Raw genomic sequence first — 24230 nt, 5'->3', positions numbered from 1 at the left:
ACTAATTTCCAAACATGTCCCCATCTGGTTTTGCACATGCATCACAGTAACAGCAGGTACCTTCCAGCTGTACTTCTTGGCAACAATTCAGCTTGTCAACTGGAGGCTGTGCATCTGGTGCTACAAGATCAATTTAAAATGCCAGCATACTGTCGACTGCCAAATTTCTGTTGTCAGTTTTGGGGGGGAAATCCACCCAGTACAATTTTTTTTTTCTATTTAAAATTACCCAAATAAAGAAACCCAAAGACTACAATAGCAGTGAATGGAAGTGAAGGAAATGTAGTTCAACGGCTTCAACATCTTTCCTCCTCTCTTAATGCCTATGTCTCCAATAGATACAGACTTTCTACAGTTTGGGGTTTCTTGTATTTCAGATTAAATATCCACTTACAGAAATTACACATCTATGAAAACAATAATTATAGTTACAGTTTTTCTCTTCAGACTACACATTTATGTGTGTTGATCACCCACTTCATAGATAATAATATAAAACATTCAAATAGATGATTGAAGGATACTGCTTCTTTGTAAAGCCAGATGCTGCTGGGCTTGCTGGTCCCACAGCCTGGGAGATGCATCTGATGCATTTTATTCCACCTACTCTGAATGGCCTCCTGTATTTGTGGACACACAGGAAAGTGACCCCGCCCATCACCTTTGGCATGGAACGCATTCAGTACCGTGCATTATATCCTGGTGTGGTCGGGGTTCTTGTTGAGGTGAAACAGGTGAAGAAACAGGAATGACCTTTGCGAGGGTTGCACAGAGATGTTTATTTCAGCCATGACTAAGCACAGTCCAGCATTCAGAGGCAAAGGCAAAGGGCAATGTTCTGGGACTTTGGGTTAAGTACATGGGGGTTTTACAAGGGTGGGGTTAGGGTGTAGGGGCCAACAGGGAACCAGGGTGGGAGTGACCAAAAGGCTGAGAGACAGAGAGAGGGCAGGGGGCTATCCTAAGGAACAGAGCAAGGGTTGTCTTGACCTGATAGAACAGGATTTGTTATCAAAAGGAGATAACTGAGAGGCTTCTCCTATCTTTCTAACTGGGAGTGACTTTCAAGGTCTCCACAATATCCTTGGAATGTTGCACTAAAGGTGTGACAGGGATCCCATTTCTAACCCACAGAGGAAGGAATATATGCACTTTTTTGTGATGGCAAAAGAGGTTAGCCGAGGTTATGGATGTGAGGAAAAGTCAGGAACAGGAAATTCATAGAAAGTTCTCACAGTAAGGAGAGTTGTGGGTAAAAATGCTCTTTGAAAGTTTGATACATAGTTTTTTTCAGCCTAAAAAGATGGATTCAACACATATATTCTTTTTGCCTGGATATTGTAATTATCTCTTTCTGTCTCTGACATAAGTTTCAAGTTGCACAAAAGCAAAAAGACATAGAAACTAGGTAAAAATATTACATCATACATTGTTCCAAGGTTCATCAATCAGGCATACTGGTCTAGACAGATGGACTAGAAGTCATAGTCTCCTTAGCTACCAAGTAATAATAATCTGTAGGATTTCTTCATCACAAAGGGATTCTACAATCCATTTAATACTCACAAATACCAGAAAAAGATCAAACAAACAAACAAACAAGCAAACAAACAAATTCCTTAAAGAGAAAAGAAATCGCTGAAAGAATGAAGAATTCACTGAGAAGTCAAAAGGAAATTTAAGCTGAGTTTCTTATATGTGCCTTCTATTAAGTTGATTTCTTGGTATGAAAAGTTGGTATATTACAGACAGAGTGGCTACTGAAAGTTTAACAAAGCACACAATCTTTTAACACCTAGAGAACAAAGAGATGCTTATATTGATCAGTTTCAGAATGCTTAGATTTCCTCTTTCAGTCAATCTTTTATCTGCTGAATTTTAAAAATTGGGGAAAAAAGTATATACTACAATGATTCAGAAGTATACAGAAAGGGCACATCATTGTCATCTCTTGTCTGCAGAAGCACTGATTACAGCCTTGACACCAAAACCATGAAAAAAACAACTGAGAAAGATCAAGGGCAACAGTAGTCAAAGCCTGCACTTCAGGATCTTTATGTTTCAAATCACATTCACAATCTCTGTTAACAAATAAAAAACTCAACATTGGTTCATGAAGAGAAATGTTACTGCTTAACCCTGTGAAACCAGCTGTCACGGAATGGGACAATAAGCAATGCACCGGTAGCAAAACTATTTCCTGATAAGATGTATTTTTTTACTCAAATACTGCAATATTTTGTGCCACAAGGTGGCATTTCAGTAAGTTGCTTGAGGGGAGGAAGTAATTCCCTAAAGGGTGCAGTGCAGGTATAATGTCAGAACAAAGAAATGAGCAAATGAATATAGTCTGGTTTGTGGTTAGAAATAACATTTCTTGAAGCATTTCTTACATGTAAGAGGGAAAATGGATGAATTATAATGTAATGGAAATTTAAATTATGGTTTATTCTTATTGCTTAATAATAATGATATTAATAGTATCATTAATAATAATATCATAGCAGTAGCAGCAGTAGTAGTAGTAGTAGTAGTAGTATGTATTTAGTGTTAGTATTAGTACTAGTATTTTCAAAGATAAAAGTGAACATACATTTGGCAGAAAGTTTTAAAATACTATTTGGTCAAATAGTATTTTAAAACCAGCTTGTTTAATGTACAAAGGAGCACCTGCATTTATACTCTTGATCTCTCCCACCCTCCAAAGCAAGACAGTCCCATCTAAACTGCCTACTGAGAGTGGCCCCTGGCCCTAGCTGGCCTCTAGCCCCTGCTCAGGAATTTGGGAGAGTTCTACTTGCCACTTATAGCTGTCAAAGGCCTTCCTGTGAATTCAACAGTACCACAGACCATCCATAGTGCCCAGGACTAATCCCTGACACTATGCACTGGCAACCATCCTACTTCCTGTGTAATCAGTGTCTGATTATTAAATAAATCTTCAGCTTTCAGGTTATAAAAGATGACCAGCAGTTTCTAGAAGTATTAATATAGGCTGACACAGCTTATACTTCAGGTCTCTTTCCATTACCTTATGCCTCCAAAATTCTCATTCATGATACCTTTGAATAGAGAATAAAAAGTCTTCTGTGGGCATTTTGTCAATATTTTATTAAACAGACTTTACCTTGTTTTATTTTTCCAGTAACATTTGCTAATGGAGATCAAGTTTCAGCCCCTCTCCTTAGAGCAGGTTTCCAAATCCATTTTGTAAATAAGGAATCAACTAAGCTGACAGGAAATTGACATTCTGCTCTGGAGAGAAGCTCTCCTATAGTTTGATGGCTATGTTGAGCAAACTATTCAAGTGGTGAAGGGGCCATCCAACCTGTCAACACCTTCAAAAGTCCCATCACAATATTATAATCCTTCCTAATAGAAATCTCAGATGTTAGGAGCTCTAAAGCCCTTGGACAGTAAATGGCTCTCACATTGAAAATTTTCCTTCCATATCCAGTAGATCTCTGTGATTCTCATCCATTTTCTACATAGGGAACAAACAGCTGTGTTCCCATACAGCAGAATACAGCATCTCTTCCATGTGGTATTTAACAGACATCTTATGAGACCCTGAATTTCACAGAGGACAGGGATGTAAGTCTTGGGCATGCCTTCACTTTCTATGAAAGAAACTCTTTCAATTATCAAAGGTCCGTATTAAAATAAATCATCCCCTGATCTACCTAACTTGTAACATCTTTCCCACCTCAAAGATGTCTAACAAAAACAGAACATATAGTACTGTAATCTTTTTTTTCCCCTTCCTTTAATAGTGATTTCATTTATTTAAGATGCTATTATGGGAAGATGACAATAATGGATGACTTTAGTGAACACAGACAAGATTTTTATGTTTCCAATCAGTACATGGCAATACCGCAGTTTAACTGTAGGTAGTCTATTAAGTATCTGGAAAGCCACTTATTCTTCTGGACAAACTCCAGAATTCCTCTGCACCTAACATTTAAAACTACACAAATCAAAAGTCTTTCTTTTCCAATCCCCTCTTAGTCTGAGCTCATTAACAACCTTGTAGGATACATCTCTCCCTACTCCTGTGATGAGCCAAAGAAGCCCTAAGAACAATAAAATACATACCCTCCACATTGGTGTAAACTGATCTAGCCCTATGTACCACCAGTAAACTCCTCCTAGGTAACTGAATTTGGTGTTGCAGCCAAGTTATCCATCATAAACTAAATGTTTGGATGAGCTGAGGTCAGTGTAGTGTTGCACAATTCAATTGTGCTTTCTAATGCCATCATTGCTAACTGTATCTTAATTCCTCATAAGGGATAATTGCGAGTCAGACATCCTGGTGCCTTGGACAAACCTGTTTCCAAGTGCAATGCAGAAAGCCAGACAGTCTGCTTCCAATTTTATTTGCACATGAGTTTGCATCACTAGATCATAGAAAACCTTGAGCAAGAACTGTTGTACAAGCTATCCTCTAATAAACACTCACACCTATCAAGGGTGACTACCAAAATCCCTTAATTTGAACGTGACAAACTCTGCATATGACAAAAGATAAGTGTTCTTGTTCAGCTTTTGAAGGTGTACAGAGATATCAACTTGTGAATAACATGGCCTGCAACATCCTGTACTAAAATTCTATTTGTACAGTTAAAAAGTCAGGGACTTTTTTCCTCTCAGTATGGTTGTTTAGACTGCCTATTACTCTCCCCAAAAGATAAAAAAAATCAACAAACATCTAGACCTGACACGACATAAATCCTGTTTGTAAGGCACTGCCTTTATTCTGGTTAGTGTTCTATGAAGCAGCAGGGACTGAGCCATAGCCAGTAAGCACAGAGAAAAACTGCATGTCTACCTTGTGTTATGTATTACTACTTGTTGCACAAGTATCAGGCAGAAAAGAAAGACTGTAGGACACCTCATTCTCATCTCACTGGTAGTACATATACATAAGTAAAAAAAAATTCACAACTGCAAACGGCATCACAATTACTTTACCTTTTGAGACTGGGAGTTTGAGAATTTAACTTTGTGATCTTTAAAGCCTTTCTGGTAGAAAATCCCTTTTTCTGCATAAACATTTTCTTTGTACTAGGGCTGAGAGATGAGATAGTACATTTTCACTCAATACCCTTTGCCATAGCTTTCTCAGTGTTGCTCAGGTCATGTCACACATCTGTGGAATCTGCAGTACTGTACAAGACTTATAACCCAGCACAGACAATCCTGTCATCACCCTCTTCCTCCACCAGAAACAAGGAAAGTGGCTTGAAAAGCAGCATTGAGAGATATGCTTCTTCAGCATACCTGTTCATATCCTTCAGAGTCATCTTTGAGATTTCTTCTTTCAGTATGACAAGCAATGGAAATTTGACAGATCTGTAGATATTTTTAATACTTCTCTGGGAAAAATCTTTTTTTGACACCTTGTTGAAATTATTTAAAGTTTTGTTGAAGACAGAGATAAAGATCCAGCATGTAGATAACATACATTTACCACCCATCTCATTAACATGCTCATCACAGTTTCTGCCTTTCACTACTGCCTATAGGGTAGTTTACTAAGCCCTAACTTAAGAATAGGCCTTAAAAATGGCCTATTCTTAAATTAAAATAGCTGATACATGTCATCTAATATTTAGAAGAATTTAAGTGTTGTGTTCTATAAATCAAAACTCCAGTTTAATCGCATAACAGATAGATATCAGTATTTTAACCTTGTTAGCTCATACGAGGTGAGAAGCAGGCCCATGTTGTTCCTCTAAAAACAAAATGCAGTGTAGCGGAGAACATATTTCTGTGGAAAAGACAAACGCGTTAACACATTTCCAAGCAGAGATGCCACAGTGCATCTGTGCCACATACATACTCTGGCTGGGCAGAAGGCTGATCTGGCAGGAACACTTTGGGAAGTCTTGACAATCATTCAGCCAACGGAGAGTAGCATTCTGAAGACCTGCAGAGAAATCTGGGGCAGAAAAAAGAGTAGTAACTTGTGTGCCTGTGAGGGTGAATGGAAAAAAATTTACAAGGTACTGGATTGTTTGAGCAATCACTAATAATACTCAATAATTCAGACTGCATTTTTTCTTTATCAAAATTATTACATTTAGCAAGAGTTTTTAATCTCATACCAGTTTACAATCTACTTTTATCCAAAGGTCAAGGAGATCGTGACTAACAAATTATTGTTAGAACAGCAAGTCTCTTAAACTAACCAAAAACCTTTGTAACATTTGTCCATAAGAAGTAGAAAACAGCAATGAAATCTGCTGGGGAAGAAGAAAACAATAACAGCAGGAATTTTTAGTTTAAGCACAAAGCATCAGTGTAAAACATTTGATAAGTCTTACGGTTTTGTTCTGAAAATAGATGAGAGGGAGTGGTTTCGTGCATGACTAGTCCCACAGCAAATAAATTCATGCTTAAAAATATAGCTTATGCACAGATGGCTGCAGAACAATTATTATGTATTAGTGTTTCTCATTCCACATTAAACTCGTGATGTACTAAAAACTCCCTCTTCTCCCACTCTGAAGATTTCTTAGAGAGATTTTATTGCATCATTTGTTCAATAATTATGACATGGCCATATTGCATTTAACCTTGTCTATTCCTCCAAATGCATAATAATTCTTTTTCTTTTTAACCAGTTCCTTTCATTTAACAAAGTTACAGTCTTCTTGTGTTGACAAGGAAGTAGGCAGTTAGATGTCATCTGGCAATACAACAGCCTGCTTGCTCTCCACACACATTAAAAAAATGAAATAATAATAATTTAAAAAAAGAATAAAGAGAAAAGAGAATAGCCAGGCTATCTATCTGCAATTTAAACAGTAAATATCTCAAGATGTTATGCATTAACTGAAGCATGTGGTTTTGATACATGTACCATTACTTCAGCAGGATACTCAGCCTTTAATGAGGATGCACCAGATACACTCCAAGGATTCAAAAAACAGATACAGCAATTCTGACAAAATGCAGACCTGACACTCAGATTACAGTTCTTTCAGATCAGATTGAATTTACAATGAGGAAACAATTAGTGACACAAGCAGGCTTGAATATATAGACTAATTTTCTCTTGTTCCCTTCTAGAAGAATGTGAAAAGTAACACCCCTAATGCTATTATTCCTATTATGCTATTAACTCTAGCGTGCTTCACTTTTTGTGTGAAGATTTTGATTTAGTTGCAAATCATGTGCTTGGTTATGGGATCCTTTTATTTTAAATTCAATTTTCACTTATTTGGTCTATTCTAGGCACACAATCTATTCATATCAGTGAAATTTTTTTTGGTCTTCAAATTATAACTTGCCTAAATGCTGTTTTCCCCATCTATCATGTTCTCTCTTTTTATGATTAGAAGTCTTTGACAACAGACTGATGCTATGTGCATTTACAAAGGCAGCTGAAAGACGGCGCTTTTTAAAAGTTTTTTTGAAAGCTACACTAATATAGTTTTATCTATAGTTCTATCTCTCTATCTATAGTACTATCTAACAGTACTTTGGTTTTGCAAAATGCAGTCACTTTATGTCAGATTTGAAAATAAAATCTATTTGGTTATTTAAGCTTTTATCAAAATGCTGTCTTCTTTCTCTCAATTCTCAGGGAAGTTGAGCATTAAAGTCACACTTGAGTACCGCATGATACATCTCTGGCCCAACTCGGTGTTGTCTGTCCACTCAAACAACTGTACTTGTACCTGTGAGCATCCCAGAGCCCCTCCTGCCAGAGTACACATTCACATATCAGACCATGATGCACAAAGTGCACAAATGACACCACACTGGGAGAGGTGGCAGATCTGCTGGAGGAAAGAGCCTTCTCATAGAGACACCTTGCAAGCACAAAAAAAAGGAAGCCAACAACCCCTGTACTAAGTTTAAGGAAGATAAACCCTAAAGACACCTGGGATGCAGCAATCTCACACTGAAGTTGAAGGCACACCTTGGGTGGTCCTGATGGATGGCAACCTGGATGTTTCAGTAGGGTCCCCTTGCAGCAGGAAAAGCAAACCTCATCACAGATTGCATCAACAAGAGGACAATCAGCTAATCGAGGGCTGTGATTATTCTAGTCCATTTGGCACTTGTTAGTGCACACCTGTAACACTAGGCCAAGGTTTAGACTCACTTCAAGAAAGACACTAGGAGAGGGAAGGGCTACCAATATGATGAGAGGGTAGTAGGACTTGACAGATGAAATATAGTTGAAGGAACTGGGTATGTTCGACCTAGAGAAGTCTTGATAGAATCTAATTACATTTTTCCAATACCTGAAATGTAATTACAGAGGTAAGACAGAAATACCTTCCACAAGGATGCATAGGGACAAAAAAATAAGCAAATTATTTTGGAAGAAATGTCATATGAAAGGGAAAAATTGTGCAAAATGAGAAAAAAAACACATTAGAATGGGTAGTCCTATAGGTTCTGTCTTGCTGGAAATGGCAAGATTTGACAGGAACCTGCATAATTCAATTTAAAGCCTTGCTTTTAACAAAAGGTTGGACTGTACAATCTCCCTGCCAGGCTCAGCTTTTACTTGGTTCTGCTATGCTGTGCAGATTTGTTGACTGGTCCATGCTCAAAGGTGACAGACAGAAACTTGAGAGACTAAATCTCTGCAAAGAAACAAGAGTCAAAAGCAGGAAGATGCTGCTCCCATCTCTAACCAGGAAGGTGAAGCTCCTTGGCATGAAGAAATACTTTTTGCTGTTGTGTATAGAATTCCATATCAGTAAGTTTTGATACAGGGTCAAAAATAGACTAGTAACTACGTAAACGTTGTTCCATATCTCAGAATAAAATATTTTATTAATTAAATATAAAAAAATTCAGGACAAGCACTTCATTATTTTCCATCTTTCACTGTCTGTGAAAATCCATGCTTTGTTTACTTCTATTTTCCTGACTGCTGTCTTCAAATTTCAGAGGGTTGGTATTGTTCTGAACACAGTGTATGGTAAGGTGTCTGCCAGGCTGAGCAGGGCTCAAATAGCACCACATCCCTTTCTCCCTGCGTGCACACTGCCAGAGACAGAAATCCCAAGAGAGAAGGAGAGCCTGGGAAGGGGGGAAGTGGAATCAAACAGGTTAAAGAGATAGTTCCATGGCAGTAAATCACTGATTACACTGCTACCCGGTCTGCTAGCTGTAGAAGAGTGTCCAAAAATACAGAAGTCTATCTTGTGAAATGATCTATTACTATCACACTTATTGCTCAGCATTATACTAATAAAATTGTTTTTCATAGTGTTTGGATTATAAAAGAAGAGAAAACACTCAAATAGGCGTTATAGCTGTGGGTATATACATCATATTTCACACAACTACAAAAAGATGAAGGGATGGGAAAGAAGTGTGGGAGTGAAATAAAAATTGATTCACATAAGTAACCCTTTCCAAAGAGGTAAAAGGTTTTTGACCAAGTAAAAAGAAGAATATTTGTGACAGCTACTCGTGTATTCCCACCAGCACTGCGTAGCTGACAACCTGTGCTAACTGGTTTCTACTCACTGCTGAAATTTTTACAGCCCCCCTTTGAATGCATCACTTCTTCCCCTATCTGTATGCAGAGTGTAGGTATCCCATGTTGGATCGTCAGCTTTCCCACCAGGGGGCTGGATGAACACATAGCAAACATAAATACTCAGGCATTGCAATCCTCAAGTCCCCTTAGCATGTAGGTGCTCTTCAGAAGCTGCCTTGCTTTTTCACCCACAGCATATTAATATTAAGCTGTTTGCTTTTAAAAAAATCAATTCGAAGGAAAAGAAAGATTTAGTTTATTTTCTCTCTTCCAACTATAAATTATTTCAACTCTGGAGAGAAAAAACTCCCGACATGAAACTGCCAACATAATTTTAAATTCTAAATTCAGTTTTAAAAAATTACTTCTGGAGATCAGAAGGGCTACACTCTGACATGCAAATCTTATCCATGAAGAAAAAAGACTTTACATTCCACCCCTAAGTCATTTCTGATTGCAATTAAAGCTCATTTTATCATTGCAAATGCTCTTCAATTCAGTCTTTCAATAATTCAGTTATGTGAGTTAGAAAGGAAACATCAGCCTTGCTTCAAAACCATTTTATCCAGAGTGTTCCCAGAGCACTGAGAAACCCTCTGATACCTGATTTAGTATGTAATAGGGCTTTCAAGAGAGGCAGGAACCCAAATCTTTACTTAGTGCCCCAGATTTACACGAATGCTACTAATGCTATTTAAATGTCTTCAACATTAAAACATTATCAGTACTCCCTCTAGTGGGTGTCCTAACTGAAGCAAACATTCCCTACTGACTTCAGATGGAAATATTATCTGTAAAGTTTCTCTGAAATTAAACATCAGAATTGCAGCTGTCAGAAAACAGGCTTGCTACCGTGTATCTCTGGACTATTTATTTCCTTAGAAAGCGCATGGCGGGGGCAACAACCAGCACTACGCTTTTCGTGGAGCTGGCAGGAGCAAGCCAGATAGAGAAGAAACCTGGTTCTAAGGAAGCAGAACTCGAAGACACCGGCTTCCTTTGGATATACATCCTGCATCCCTGCACAGCCCTTCACAAATCCATCAGTACTCAATATCCTCACACGCACACACACACACACACACAAATTCTTGGTCCTGCCTTGGTTCCTCCCAGGCACTGCCACCTGGGCCGGAGGGAGTACGTGCTTTTTTAAATTTTCTATTCCACTGGCTGAACAGAGAAAACAGAGAGAAGAATGAAAAATATTAGAAGACCTTCACTGCCAAAATCTGAAGGGGAGGATTTTAGGGGAAGAAAGGTCTCTATCTCCCAGACCCCCTAGAGGAATAGCAGGCACTATCATTTTACCAGATTTATGGTCCCTGCATGAAATTCTGGATGGTTTGAATGATCAAGGTAAATAAAGAAATTCTTGTTAAAATCCTTGCTTTTTCATTAAGAGCAAATGATGAGAAAAGTGATGCAACATTAGAAACACTAATTGGAAGCAGAGTATTGATTTTGGGTGATAATTTCATATACTTTCTGAGTCAAAATTTAGCTTCTTTTTCCTCCTCTAATAGAAAAAGAATTAGAAACATGAACATCATGAACAGAGAGAAACCTTCTGCATGTAAATTAATACCAGATTAAGCAATGGCAGCAAGCTATTTATGAATACATTGCATTGTTCCTGTGTTTTAAACCATAAATTCTGTTGAAAACAACTTCCCAGCTGATTGAATAGTTTAAAATGTCATCGTAAAAGATGTTCAGTTTGGAAGGGTTTAATACATGCTTTTGGAATAGGAAAAATGATGTTCTAATTTATAAAAATAGCTGTATCAAGAGCATATTCATGTTCTACATTTCAGAGATAGCATATCATTATTTCATCATAGAGAAGCTACTTAAGACTAAAGTTGCATGTTTAAGAAGCTTAGATGTTTGTGTGATTCCCTTCAAAATTTTTTTGAAAAAAAAAAAATCTCTCTAAACATACTGATCAAGGAACAGTTTTGTTTGTTCTGGGTTGCTACTAGTCCCGTTTTTTGTGTGCCTTACATCCATGTCCTCACCTTCAAGGACTCTCTATGTTATATTATTGTGATAGAGATGCACCATAGATCAGCTCCTAGGAAGGCATTGGTACTGGAACCTCCCTCACACTCTCTTTTTCTAAATATGAGATGGCAATAATACTCCAGTTATAGATATCTTTATTCCAGGTGAGTTGCTAATGTAGCTGTCTCAGCAAAAATTTCAGCTTACAGTAAAAATGACTAAAAGGTCCCTGATAACAAAGTAATCTGATAATAAAGAAAATGTATTTGCCATTTAGCCTGCACAGTTGAGATGCTGTGTTAGCTGTAAAACAAGAAATATTGTAAAACACTTGTCAGCATGCTAACAAATCTGAATGTCAAGAATCAACTAAAAATAGAACTGTTTCATGAGCATAGTGGTGACATTTATAGAATTTCTCATTAATTACAGGCCGTGGGGCTCTTTCATGAAGCTAAGTGTGGGAAATGTTAAGATGATTATGAATTCTTCAGTCACAGAGAACAAACTAAAAATCAAAAAGATGTAAAATGATACAGCCTTAAATAGAGCATTTTACCTTTCCAGATGGCCATTCTTCTGACCTTTTGAGGAGATCTATGCAGTTAAGACATATTCAAATCTGAAAAAAGTACTTAAATGTACAAAAGAAGAGTAGGGTGCAGTCCCCAGAAGGTGTTGATTTTTTTTTATTCTTCTTCATTCCAGAAACCTACAGCAGGGTACAAACTGACAATATGCTGAAATCTGAAGAAACAAACTGGGAGTGTTTCCATACAAACAGAACAAAAAGATTTTTGGATATTTTTGGACAGGAAATGTGAAACAACTATGGAATCACAGAACTGTTAAGTTTGGAAAAGGACTGCCAAGATCATTGAGCCCAGCTGTTAATGTAGCACTGCCATGACACCATCAAAACATGTCCCTGAGTTCCACATTCACTCATGTTTTTTTTTAAATACTTCAGAGATAGTTATTCCATCACTTCCCTGTGCAGCCTGTTTCAATGCCTGAACACCTTTTCAGTAAATAAATTTTTCCTGTTATCCAAAGTAAACCTTCTCTGGTACAACTTATGGCCGTTTCCTCTTGCTCTATAGTTTGTTACTTGGGAGAAGAGACTAACTCCCACCTGGCTACAGTCTCCTTTCAGAGAATTGCAGGGAGTGATGAGGTATCTCCTGAGTGTCCATTTCTCCGGGCTAAACACCCCCAGATCCATCGGTCACTCCTCATCCAACTTGTGCTCCAGACCCTTCACCAGCTCCCGCCTCTGAACATGCTCCAGCACCTCAATGTCCTTCTTGTAGTGAGGGACCCAGAACTGAACACAGGATTTGAGGTGCAGCCTCACCAGTGCTGAGTACATGAGGGTATATGGTCTCTGAAACCCACAAGAAAAAAGTCACGGTGAGAATTTGAAGACACTATTAACATCCTATTCAGATGTAACTGAGTAAAACTCTCAGTGAAATCAGCTGGAAATAGTCCTAAATAGGCTGAGTAGCAAACTCAGGATTGAAAAATCAGATTTACTGAAGGAAAGAATAACATGATCTGCCATTTACACTGAGTAAGTAGAAAATAGTTATATATATGCATACACACATAGATATTGTCAATAACACTCCAGTGGAACCAGCACATTGTGATTGTAACCACATACATTGTGAAGGAATTATCCAGTTTAATAACAGGAAAAATGAAAACCTTCTAAAACTGGTATTTCTAGAGGTTTTGTTTTTTGCTGTAAAATCTAGACTATTGAGGCTTTAAAAAAAAACATTTATGGGTTTTTAAAAAAAGATAATCCCCTTTCTCAAAAATGGAGCATTTAATTTTGAAGAGAACTGCTTTTGGATAGAATACGCTGTCACAATGCTTTGCATATATTAATGCAAATCACAGATGCTAGAGAGAATTGAAAAACTATTCCCAGAGACATTAATCCAAAACTCAAATTTATTCTTCACCAAGTTAAATAGGCCATACTGAGTCCTTCTTTGCTGATTGCAAATAAACTGCAATTACAGACTCTGAATTTTTTGCATTCTTGTAACCGTGGTGAGTGGTTTAACATTTAGGTGCTGTTGTATTTTTATGGAATACTTGTTATGTTCTCCTATATGCTACATATGTATACACCAACTGTACATGTTCCCAACAACTTTATATCAAATGGAGACAGTTTATAAGAAATGCTCCATTTGCAAGGGTGAACATTTCATTCTGGAAATCGTTTTTTTCCTTTAATTCAGACGTTTTGCTGTTCATAGCAGTCCATCCTGCTGGAGGCTTTTGACTACTAAAATGAGTCACATTGAAATGCTCTTCATTTCTACAGAAGCACGCAAAACTTGCATTTCTGCATCCCAAAATCCTTTCTTTTCCCCCTTGAGGAGGAGAACATCATGATAAATATTCACGGTGACCCTGAGCTGAAAGAAAATCAACATGTGCTTTAGCTGGCAGTTTTACAACTGTTGGTCAAAACACTACAAACTGAAATTGCAATAATATTCTCTAGAAAGAAGCTCAGTCTTCTCTCTGAGGCATCCACTCAAGCTCCAAATTTCACCTGTTACCAGCAGCAGAAACCCACAGAGACAGATGGAAAGGTTGACCAAGAGGCCTCTAAATACACAGGGAAATAAATGAGAAAAAAATCTTCAGAGAGAAGACTGGGTTTTATTCAGTATGATCAGAATTTTAAAAATATTCACTCCAGCTGAAAACTTGTGTAAAGGAAGCTTCATTAATTTCTTGCCAGGGGCTTCAAATAAAAGCAGTTGAATTCCACAGGACAGAGGAGTCCTCAAACATGCTGGGAGAAACCACTTGTATTTTCAGAGCAGAAAAAATGAGTCTGGTAATTATTTTGCACACCCTGATGGAGATCACAGCAAAACAGATGGCAATAATCAAGAGAGAAGATTAATTTTATTTCTGAGGGCAGGTAGGGAGAAAAAAGGGAAGTCTTGGCACAGCAGGGAGAAGCAGTTCTGTGTGAAGAGACAGTGGAAACACAATCTGTTTTGGATGAAGTGCCCCTGTTGTTCATCTGGGTGGATGTTTCTGGACGTGTGGTTGGGCATCGCCGCTAGTTGCATCTGACTGAGGGAAATGTGCATACCTCATCTGACTCACACACCCACTCCAGCAGGTCTGCTGACAGCTCCTACTTTAAGAGCCTTTCTGAGTAGCATCCCTTCATTTGCTGAAAGAATGCCTGAAGTGAAATGCTTACCAAACTGGGAGAGCTGCTCCTTGAGACGTGGCCATCCAGGCACGACAGTCCTCAAAGAAAAACACACGATGTACAGCTGAAGATAGAGACTTCAAAATAGCTTACCTCAGCTTCCTGTCTTCAAAACAAAATCTCTTTATCTATTCATCTTTTATGAATTAAGACATTAATTTAAAAACTCTGCAAGAGTTAAACCTTAATCTGTTAGGAGTTATTACAATTTTTCCCCCTTGACAGTTACCACTTGTTAAAAACTAATTGGTTTATGAACAACTTAAAAGGCTTTTTATTGTTCAGAGCAAAATTTTGATACTTTACATCTAATAACAGCAGTTTGTATAAAAAAATCTTCAAAGTTATCCACCTAAAATTTTATTTCAGTTGTTTATTCTATGCAGTGAGTAAAGGAGACCTTAAAATCAATTAATGGAGGAACTGTGTTCTAGAAATGCATTTTAACCCTATTCTAATCAAATTTTCTGTATAATCAAATGCATAGATATGAAAATCTTGTTTACAGTCAATGAAAACAACTTGCAAAAAGTAATTTACAAAGCAACTTGCCTTCAAAATAACAAAAAACCCCTTCAACTTTTACTTTAAATGCATGTTTCTCCAATTTTTTTTTTCTTTTTTTCCAGAGGGACGTCATTCAGAGGTTTCCTCCCACATTTGTCCTAAACCAGGACAATGCAATAAACAATATATATCGTTTTTAGTAATGCACATCAGTGGCTTATGGTTCAACTGAAAATTGTTCTGGTTTATTTCCTCTTGGTATAGGTAATTTATCAATAGAGCATGGTTAAAAATTCCTACCAAAACATGTAGTTGCTGTGTAGAGCTTCAGTTAAACTTGCTCATACAATTACAGGAGGAAATATGTTTACAAGATGTTTGTAGTCAATATTTCATATCACTCCAATAAGATTTTTCATTCATCTATGGAGATGAACATTTGGCATTGTCCTAGATCTTGGACACTGCTTGTAATAAATCTCAGGAATCTCTTCTCATGGAATTTCCCTGAACTGTGAAACACTTTTGTCCCCTTTTCCACTAAAAAATGTCTAGAATTAGACTATCTGGATTATGTGGAAGAGGTTCGGGAGTTAAAGTAGGTGAATGTGGCTGCTGAGAAGTAGCACAAGGCAAGAATGAAAGAACTTGATATAGTATATAAATATATTAAGGCTACTAGGTAAATATTTGTAGTCAAGAACTCAGGTTTGAGAATAATCTGAGGTTTGCACTTTGCACATGTGTGATGTAGCAACAGGGACATATAAAGAGAGCAGCTTTGGAGCAAGACCTAAACTTCCTGATTCTGGTTTAGAGCTGCCTATAGAGCCTCTGTGGAGATAGTCCAACAGCAGTATAAATGGATTTTTCAAATAAATACTCATCAGACCAGTGTCCAGATCCAGCTTGGTTGTTTAGGCTGCTTTAAAGATGGATTTGTATCTGTTTTCCTTCCAAATGGAATCCAGCTCCTTAAGCCAGGAAATGTCAGGAGGAGTCAATATTACTGATTTATGGAAATAGATTCTTTGACTAATAACTTTGACTTTTCTAAAAAACTGGAGGCCTTTCTTTTTGGAAAGTTATCTTAAAGACGTCCATTTCTATCCTGTTCATTGTCTTGATATACATAACCACAAAGGAAGGGTCCAGACAAATTTCTTCAGGGTCTTTCGAGAGAGCACTGACACAAAGCAGTCGTGTCTAACAGTGGACACTACATAGCATTCATCTGAGTGAGCTACTCTTCCATCTTCCCCCTGGGAAACTGAATCAGAGACAGTAAACCCCAAACACAGTCACAGCAGTCAATGAGTGATGGGAGTTGATGAGAGACCACTCTGAAAAATAAAGGACTTTTTCCTTTCCTTGTGAAAAGAAGCCCTGTGCTTGGAAGGGTTGTAGAAGACACATGAAACATCAGAGCCCTGAATTTATTGTTCTTCTAATGATTCCTGATTATAATGTACACCTTGCAGGAAGAAGATAATTTTTTTGACAGGTCAGGTGCATCTATGAGATGTAGATAGGGTCCTAGATGGTTTGCTAGTTAGTAATGAGAGGAGCCAAAGGAATGTGTCAGCTGATACAGGCTGGTAGAGTTTCTAGTACGTCACCGGAGCTGTGCAAGAAACACATTATGTGAATTTATGCTACTAAGCGTCTAGTCTAAATATCTGCTTTTGTAACCACTAGTCTATAAGCAGTTAGCCACAACAGGAATCTTCTTGAAAATTGCTTGTGTAGGACATGTTTTTCTGACTGGAGTAAGGAGTTGCTGTTTTTGATTCTGTAGTCTTGTTTACAAACACAGACAGCAGAAAGCAGTTATTTTAAACATGATTCAGTCGAGATTTCTCTTCAGTCTTGCTCCCACATTGTCTTTGCTTGTTCATTCACATTCAGATTCCTGTCACACACAACCACGATGAAACCAGTGCCCCAGTCCCTTTCCCTGCTGCCAGTTTGAAAGTATCCACCACAGAGTTCTGGCTCAGACCTTAAACATTCCACTCTGTGCCCTGGACAGGGATTTCTGTTGATCGAAGTGAAATTAAACAAAGATGCATAATTGCCTTTCTCTTTTCTCTGTATAAAAAGTATGTGGCATACCTTTTACTGCCACTGAGAGCTGAATTTAGATGTACACTGAATGACAGCTACCTACAGCCTTACAGGACACCCCAAGAGCCAGTTCATTGTTAGAAGTAGATTTAAGAATTTGCTTCTATCATATGTCTCCAAGTCTTTAGGAGTTTACAATCACTCATCTTCCCTGATGTAAGTTGCTTTCTTTCTGTTTGCTTTGTGCAGTTCACAGTGGTAGAGTGAAACCCAAAGATAAGAAACAGCAGTTCTTAAGACTTTAAATTATATGGCACCTTCTGCTCTTGAGAACTCCCTTATTACACTCAGCTCCACATTACCATTTCCACTTTTGAGAAAATAGGGTAAACTTGTGAAATCTAGCTACATTTAGGCAACCATTATAGAAACCTAAATAACAGGACACCTTTTACACCTCTCTAAATTTCACCTGCGGCGAAGCTCTTTCCCCTCTCACAGTGTCTGAACATACTCTTCCCTGGCTAAGGGGACAAGTTTTAGACTAAAAGCGATGCTGCAAACTAGTTTGGTTCCATTTTCAATTTTTCTTTTTTTTCCCCCCACTGGAAACTGTGGAACTGAATATACCTCCCTTTAGATGGGTGGCAGCTTTGAAATTTCCTAAATATGAAATATTAGAACACAATTTCTGTCAGGTACTAGTAGATATGGCAGTAAAATTTGTTCCTTTTAGCTCCTTTAGGGATTTGCTTAGTGGTTTTTCTAATATTATTTTAGTATTAACCATCCCTTCGTGGAGTTTTGTGGAGACCCAAATCTACATTTCTGTTCAGCTCTCACTAAGACATTACTGACTGTGGTAGGGACAGAAGTAGCCAGGAGGATTTTGGCTCAAGTACTCACAGCAGGGAAGCATTGCAGTTCTCTATAGCAAAAAGGAATATTCTGATTTGAGGAGGAAAGAGAAACTGCCTTCAGCATTAAAATGGACAATGCATCCTATGTCATAGGATACAGCCACAGTGATCCTGCTTCTCTGTCTTCCCCCATCCCAACTGAAGGTACACATACAACACATATGTGCACACACACTTGGGCTGACCTGACTCCATGCCTGAGAGTGCACCCTTTTCAGGACTGGGTAAATAACAGTTTCTTTCTGAAGCCTATAAAATATTTCTTTCACAGTCTGCTTTGGCATTTACCCAGTACTCTACAGAATGGGACTGATGAAAGGGGAGTAGATGCTGGAAATTCGTGACAGATTAATATATCAATTAATCTTTTTACTACAGCTTTGTAATTGTAATGAAGTAGCAACTTAAACAATGGAGTTTGTTGCCCAAGTTTGTTTTTAGAAACTTCAATATTAGACTTGGCTTTCTCAGTGGCAAAGGAGTTAAAATGAGACCATATTGATTATTGCCTCAGCAGCACCATGATCTGCTCACAGCAGCCTGTGGAGAATAGAAATCTAAACAAAAGGAGAAGGTGGTCCAACAGCTGCAGATGGTGTTTAAACAGGTACTCAGTTGCACATAGCCTCCCAGTAATCCTGGCTGCAATCGCTTACTCCTCAAAATGTTCTCAGGATCAGGAAACAGAGGCTCCTATAATTGTCTGGTATTATAAAGGCTTCAGAGAGAATTTGGCCATTTCTCTTTGGCAACACCTCAGATAAATTCACATCATTTCCCAGTGCCCATAAACAATTGTGCCATCATATGTCAGAGAGATGCACTCTCATTCCCTCCTCAGCCCCAGAGCAAGGAGCAAGGGCCCCTTCACAGGGCTTGCACATGTAAGGTCCTGATAGATCTTCAGCCTCGTTGCTGAATTGATGGCAGTTTTTCCACTCAGGTCTCAGGAGATGGGTCATTAATGGACCACTCACCTTTGTGCTAAAACCTGGATTCTGGCTTGGCTTAAACAGCAACTCTGATGTTTTTTCTTCCCCATATGGACTAGTAGGTATGATTCATAATATCTCACGGCACTATGTATTTTTCAAAGTTAATCTGATCAAGTCTGTATTTGAAATCACTGTGGTTTTGAATCCTGGTGAATCTACTGCAGATGTGGGACTTCTACATCCAAGTCCAACTGGCAGGTCATCATGTGCATCCCTATGCAGATGTGTTGGAAAAGCACCCAACTCATGTGCTTAAACTCTTAAAGGAGTCTTAACACCAGCACTCGGCCTGCAGCTGCATTAACTTGAATTAAAGACTGGCTTGCCTTTAAAACTGCTAGAGGCAAAGATATGGACTCATCCCCCACAGCTGCACATAAGATCTATTGTTTTCCTATGGACAGCCAGTTGTCTCAGTTCTAGTAGGGAATCAAGTTTTGACTCCAGAGAGAAATTGGGGCAGCACTGTGGCACAACTGCCTATTTAGCAGGCAACCAGGGCACCTGAAAATCAGAGTAATTCCAGAGATTTTAGGCTGATTACATGAGCATGAAATGTCTTCCCAATGGGTTTTGCATGGCTGGCTGGCTGTCACTACAACCCAGAGTCTGCAGCCAAGTACCCTTCAGGCTTCTGATGACACCCACCAAGGCTGGGGTTGATACAGCACTGGTGTAAATGTTTGTATTCCTGCTGTTCGTACCTTATCAATGTTTGTGCAGGAGTAATTTCCCTCTCTGAGACATTCATTGTGACCCCTTTAATCAGTAATTTTAAAAATGCACATTTAAAAAGAAATTATTAGTCATTTGGAAGAAAAAAAACAGGCTTAAAAATAATAAAGATTAGTTAAAACTTTACTAAGCATGTCATTAAATTCTCTTTAGTTTTCTGACTCATTGCATCCCTTCATATTATTCCCTTGGCTCATGGTAGCTTGTGTTTCTATCTAATGACAGCTGCCTTATTAGAGATAAATCTTGATGTTTTGACATTGCAGAATGGAAATAGCACCTCAGAGATGCAGCACCTTCCTTATCCTGCTAATAAGATATCAAGAGGGGAAACAGTGATGCAAGTTCTTGCTTAGTCCTGAGACAGGTTCCACCCATGCTAGGAAAGGATTACCCAGAATCACAGCACAGGCTCATCTGCTGGTGCCAGAAGAAAAAGTAACTTCTCTCATTGGCAGGTGTGTGAATGAGAGTTCAGGGACATCAGACTAGGTCTCATCATACCATTTTCTTCACCTCTTTTTGTCCATGTGGAAAGTAGTACTTGGGGGTTTAGATCGTTCCCATTATTTAAGTGAACTATGATGAGCCTGGAGGAAAAGTGCAACGATCAAGAGTGAAATAATTCTGCTAATGCCTAATTCCTTTCCAAATACATATTTCCTTATAGGACACAAGAGATGTTTTTTGAAGAGCTGTTCTTATATCCCCATTATTCAAACAGTGTGCACATTGTGTACATTGATGTAGGTCAGTCCTGTTGGGGACCTTCCATTCAAAGTGGTTCTTTGAAAAGACTGGGAAGCATCATTAAAATTCAAGTTGCCAGGCCTAACTATTTTCAGACATTGGTTGTAAAGCATATTTGTTAAGCACCATCTGCTGTAAATTCAGAAAATAGCAACCAAAACTGCTGTTCTCTTTCCAGATTTAAAAAAAATATAAATTATTTAAATTTTGTCAATTGTCTAATAAATTGTTTCACCTCTGGCATGTTACAACAGTATTTATCTAGTCCTAGAAATGAATTATCTATGTAAAGTTATATAGACCACAGACTGGGATAGACACTTGAGGAAGAAACTGCATTACAAGACACATCGTATAACAGAACACTGGAAGGAGATGGGAAAATAACAGTGATGTTGAGCCTGATTTCCAGATTTACTAACAGGATGAATACAACTGAAGACAAAGCATGGTCTTTCTAGGGCAAATTTAACATGTGCTAACCACAAGACACAACCATATAAACATAAACTATGCACCAGTTAAAAATCCTGAATGAGGATTATTAGCTTATCAGTATGATTTAATTAGAAAAACAATTATTACCAATACTCTCAAACATTGGAATTCTATTGATGATGAACTGTAAATGATGAAGAAAAGTACTCCAATTATTAGACTGAATTAAGCAAATAGCCTGAAATAAATAAATCTTGAGACTGTTCAAATGAAAAACAGACACCACTTTTTTGTCATTCTCCAAGTAAACTTTTTCTTTCATACTTTTCTTAAAAAATATTTTTCTCTTTAAGCATTTTTATGAAAAAAAATGGGTGTCACAAGGTGTTCAGCTCAGAAAAGGTCACAGGAGGGAGGGAAGGATTTCTGCTGTGATGTGTTTAAGGCACAGGTTGCCCAAATGAGCAAGGCAGCAGAAGTGGAGGAACCCACCAAATTCTCTGCTAGAGGTGCCCATGGCACGCATACTTTGCCTCCACAAACAGTGCAAGTGCTCTGCAAAAGGTCAGTCTGTAAAGCTCTACATTGGGCAGAGACAAAATGTTGATTGTTTATATGCTTGATCTCACCAGAAGCCAAGTGAAGCCTGGCAAGAGAGAAATGGGAATAAAATCCATAAATGCACCCTGTTTTGAAGGAGAATATTGCACCTCTTGGTGAAGAGGCTGCATCCAAAATGGGTGGGGAAAAATAATATGTAATAACTGTGACCACAGAGTGGTTATTCTGGGATAGAAGTTAGGTGTGACCATGTGAGTCTTCACCAGGCCAAAGAAGCATGCAGGGTCTGATCATATAGCCTTTGAAATACTGCCCTTGCCATGTCTGCATTGACCTTACACCTCAGTGATGGAACAGAGTCTGAAGGGACGAGCCTGCACACCCCAAAATGAACATTCAGTGTCTCGTGATATTGAAGCAGCCTGTCACTGGGGGCCTTACATGGAATTTAGTTAGTACAGCAAGGACTCACACAGCTACAGAGGATGCAGCACTAGTAGTCCTATGAATTTCCAGCAAAGTGCCAAATCTCTTACCTTCTGTGCTTTTCTCATCCTCCCATCCCCTCCCTCCAAGAGGAAGTAACACATCAAAAAAAGTTTTCTTGCTCAGGGTAGAGCAAGGCTTGCTCTCAGTCCTGGCTGTTTGGGTTCATGACCTATTTACACTTTCAGAAGCAGATCAGGCTGCTCTTGGCAAAGAAAAATAATTTAAAAAATGCTAAGCAACAGTTGACAATTTTAAGGACTGATCTAGAGCTCAATGGGCATTAACAGGAGTCTTGCTTAAACACAGACCAGTGGATTTCTAACAAATTCATTGTTCCCATAGTTTCTGTGATTTTTGTAAAGCATCACCATTTCTGTTTCACCAGTGAGAAAACAAGGCAAATAGCAGTGAAGTAACTTGGCCAAGCAGTACCACATATATGGCTCACGAGCTGAACTGAGTTTGCATGGCTCCTTCCTCCCATCCCAAGAAATAACAGTATTTAAGTTCTTAGGAGAACACAGTATCAACTATTTTGTGGGAGATGTTGTTTTTCTGAGTCAGACCATGCAAACCATAATAGTTTTGCTGATAGCTATGAAATAATAAAACATCAATATTTATCTGCAAAAAAAAAAAATTCAGTTTATGGGGGCATAAATAATGTCTTTACAAACATACTCATCACAATTATACTTTTACAAAATTGCATTAGTATAATATTCTTACAAAAACTGTATGGACACTCAAAGACACACCATGGCAAGGTTACTGCACGTTTGCAATTTTGTGAGACATTAAAATACCTAACAAATTTAAATTCAACAAAAATATAAACTGAGACATACTGATGAAGACAAAAATTTAGTAAAATTTCAAATAGGTATCATTTTACATTAATGCAGGTGAAATCTATTAAAAATTTATGAGTAAATTGCATGAGTAAGCAAAGCAATTCTAAACACTAAAATGTAAACATTCCACAGTAATGATCTTGACGCTACAGAGAATTCTCCATAAATTGCATATAAAATTTTTCGTGTAATCCACCCAGACATTAATGGCTTCTAATAAATGTGATACACTCTGCAATTCTCCCTGCAGCTTCTCTTCCCCTTCATAACTTGCATGGTAGCAGTTAATTGAAATGAACAAATAAAAAACCCCAAAAGTTTTTTGACATAGATATTATCCTATGGGTTCCACTAAAGTTATTCTTGATGCATACCAACATGAAGAAGTCAGGTCTGTATATTCAATATGGTGGAGTTCAAACACATGCATATTTGCACCCCAAACTGCAAAACAAACATTCAGATGCCTAAGATGGGATAAATTATTCCCTCCAAATTCTACTTATTTATTTCAATCACTTCAAGACAGCGAAATTTTAACTTCAGAACTGCATCAGCACATATCCACTTCTGAGTTTTGATTCATATTCTGTAGAGCTCAATCAAGTTTTTTTCTGTGGGTTTTGAAAGCCATTCAGGGATATTTGTTAAAGAAGCTAAATACTTGCACTAAATATTAAAAAAAATTATTAATTTTCTTAATTATCCTTTCTTCATCACTTTCTAGAGTCATAATTTCCTTTTCCTTATTAATACAACTTATAAAAACTATTGTGAAAAGACAAAAACAAATTAACTTTTTCCCTGTCATTTACAAACTGTGATCTCTTGTAGAAAATTATTTATACTGATTTGGGATACAGATGCTTTTATTCTAATACAGTGTTATCAGAGTTTTATAATAAACTATAGCTAGAAGCAATTGGGAGTCTAACAACTAAGGGCAGCCACAGCAGGATTCTGGATTACCTCCACAGCTATAAATTCAGAACGGTGTTAGTATGAACTCAACCCAGTTTAAAACTAGTACAGCTAGAAACAGTTCATTCACTGAAATTGTTCCTTACTTTTACCAGTGCAAAAGAAAATAATCAAAACCACTACATTCCTTTGTTTTAACAATAA

General features: G+C 37.9%; 1 long non-coding RNA gene across 2 annotated transcripts in view; it reads right to left on the bottom strand.

Annotated features, from left to right (window-relative positions):
- Positions 1–5950, bottom strand: part of LOC148225189 (uncharacterized) — a 28719-nt gene extending 22769 nt beyond the window's left edge. For both annotated transcript variants that reach the window (XR_015801461.1, XR_015801600.1), the window contains exon 1: positions 5849–5950. This is a non-coding gene — a long non-coding RNA (uncharacterized LOC148225189). The remainder of the gene's footprint in view (positions 1–5848) is intronic.
- Between the last annotated feature and the right edge of the window lie 18280 nt (positions 5951–24230).

The sequence above is a fragment of the Sturnus vulgaris genome, chromosome 1 (genome assembly GCF_052056855.1).
Source record: "Sturnus vulgaris isolate bStuVul1 chromosome 1, bStuVul1.hap1, whole genome shotgun sequence".
NCBI classification, from domain to species: Eukaryota; Metazoa; Chordata; class Aves; order Passeriformes; family Sturnidae; genus Sturnus; species Sturnus vulgaris.
Note: the sequence above shows the minus strand (reverse complement) of the source record. Positions and strands in the feature narration are given on the sequence as shown.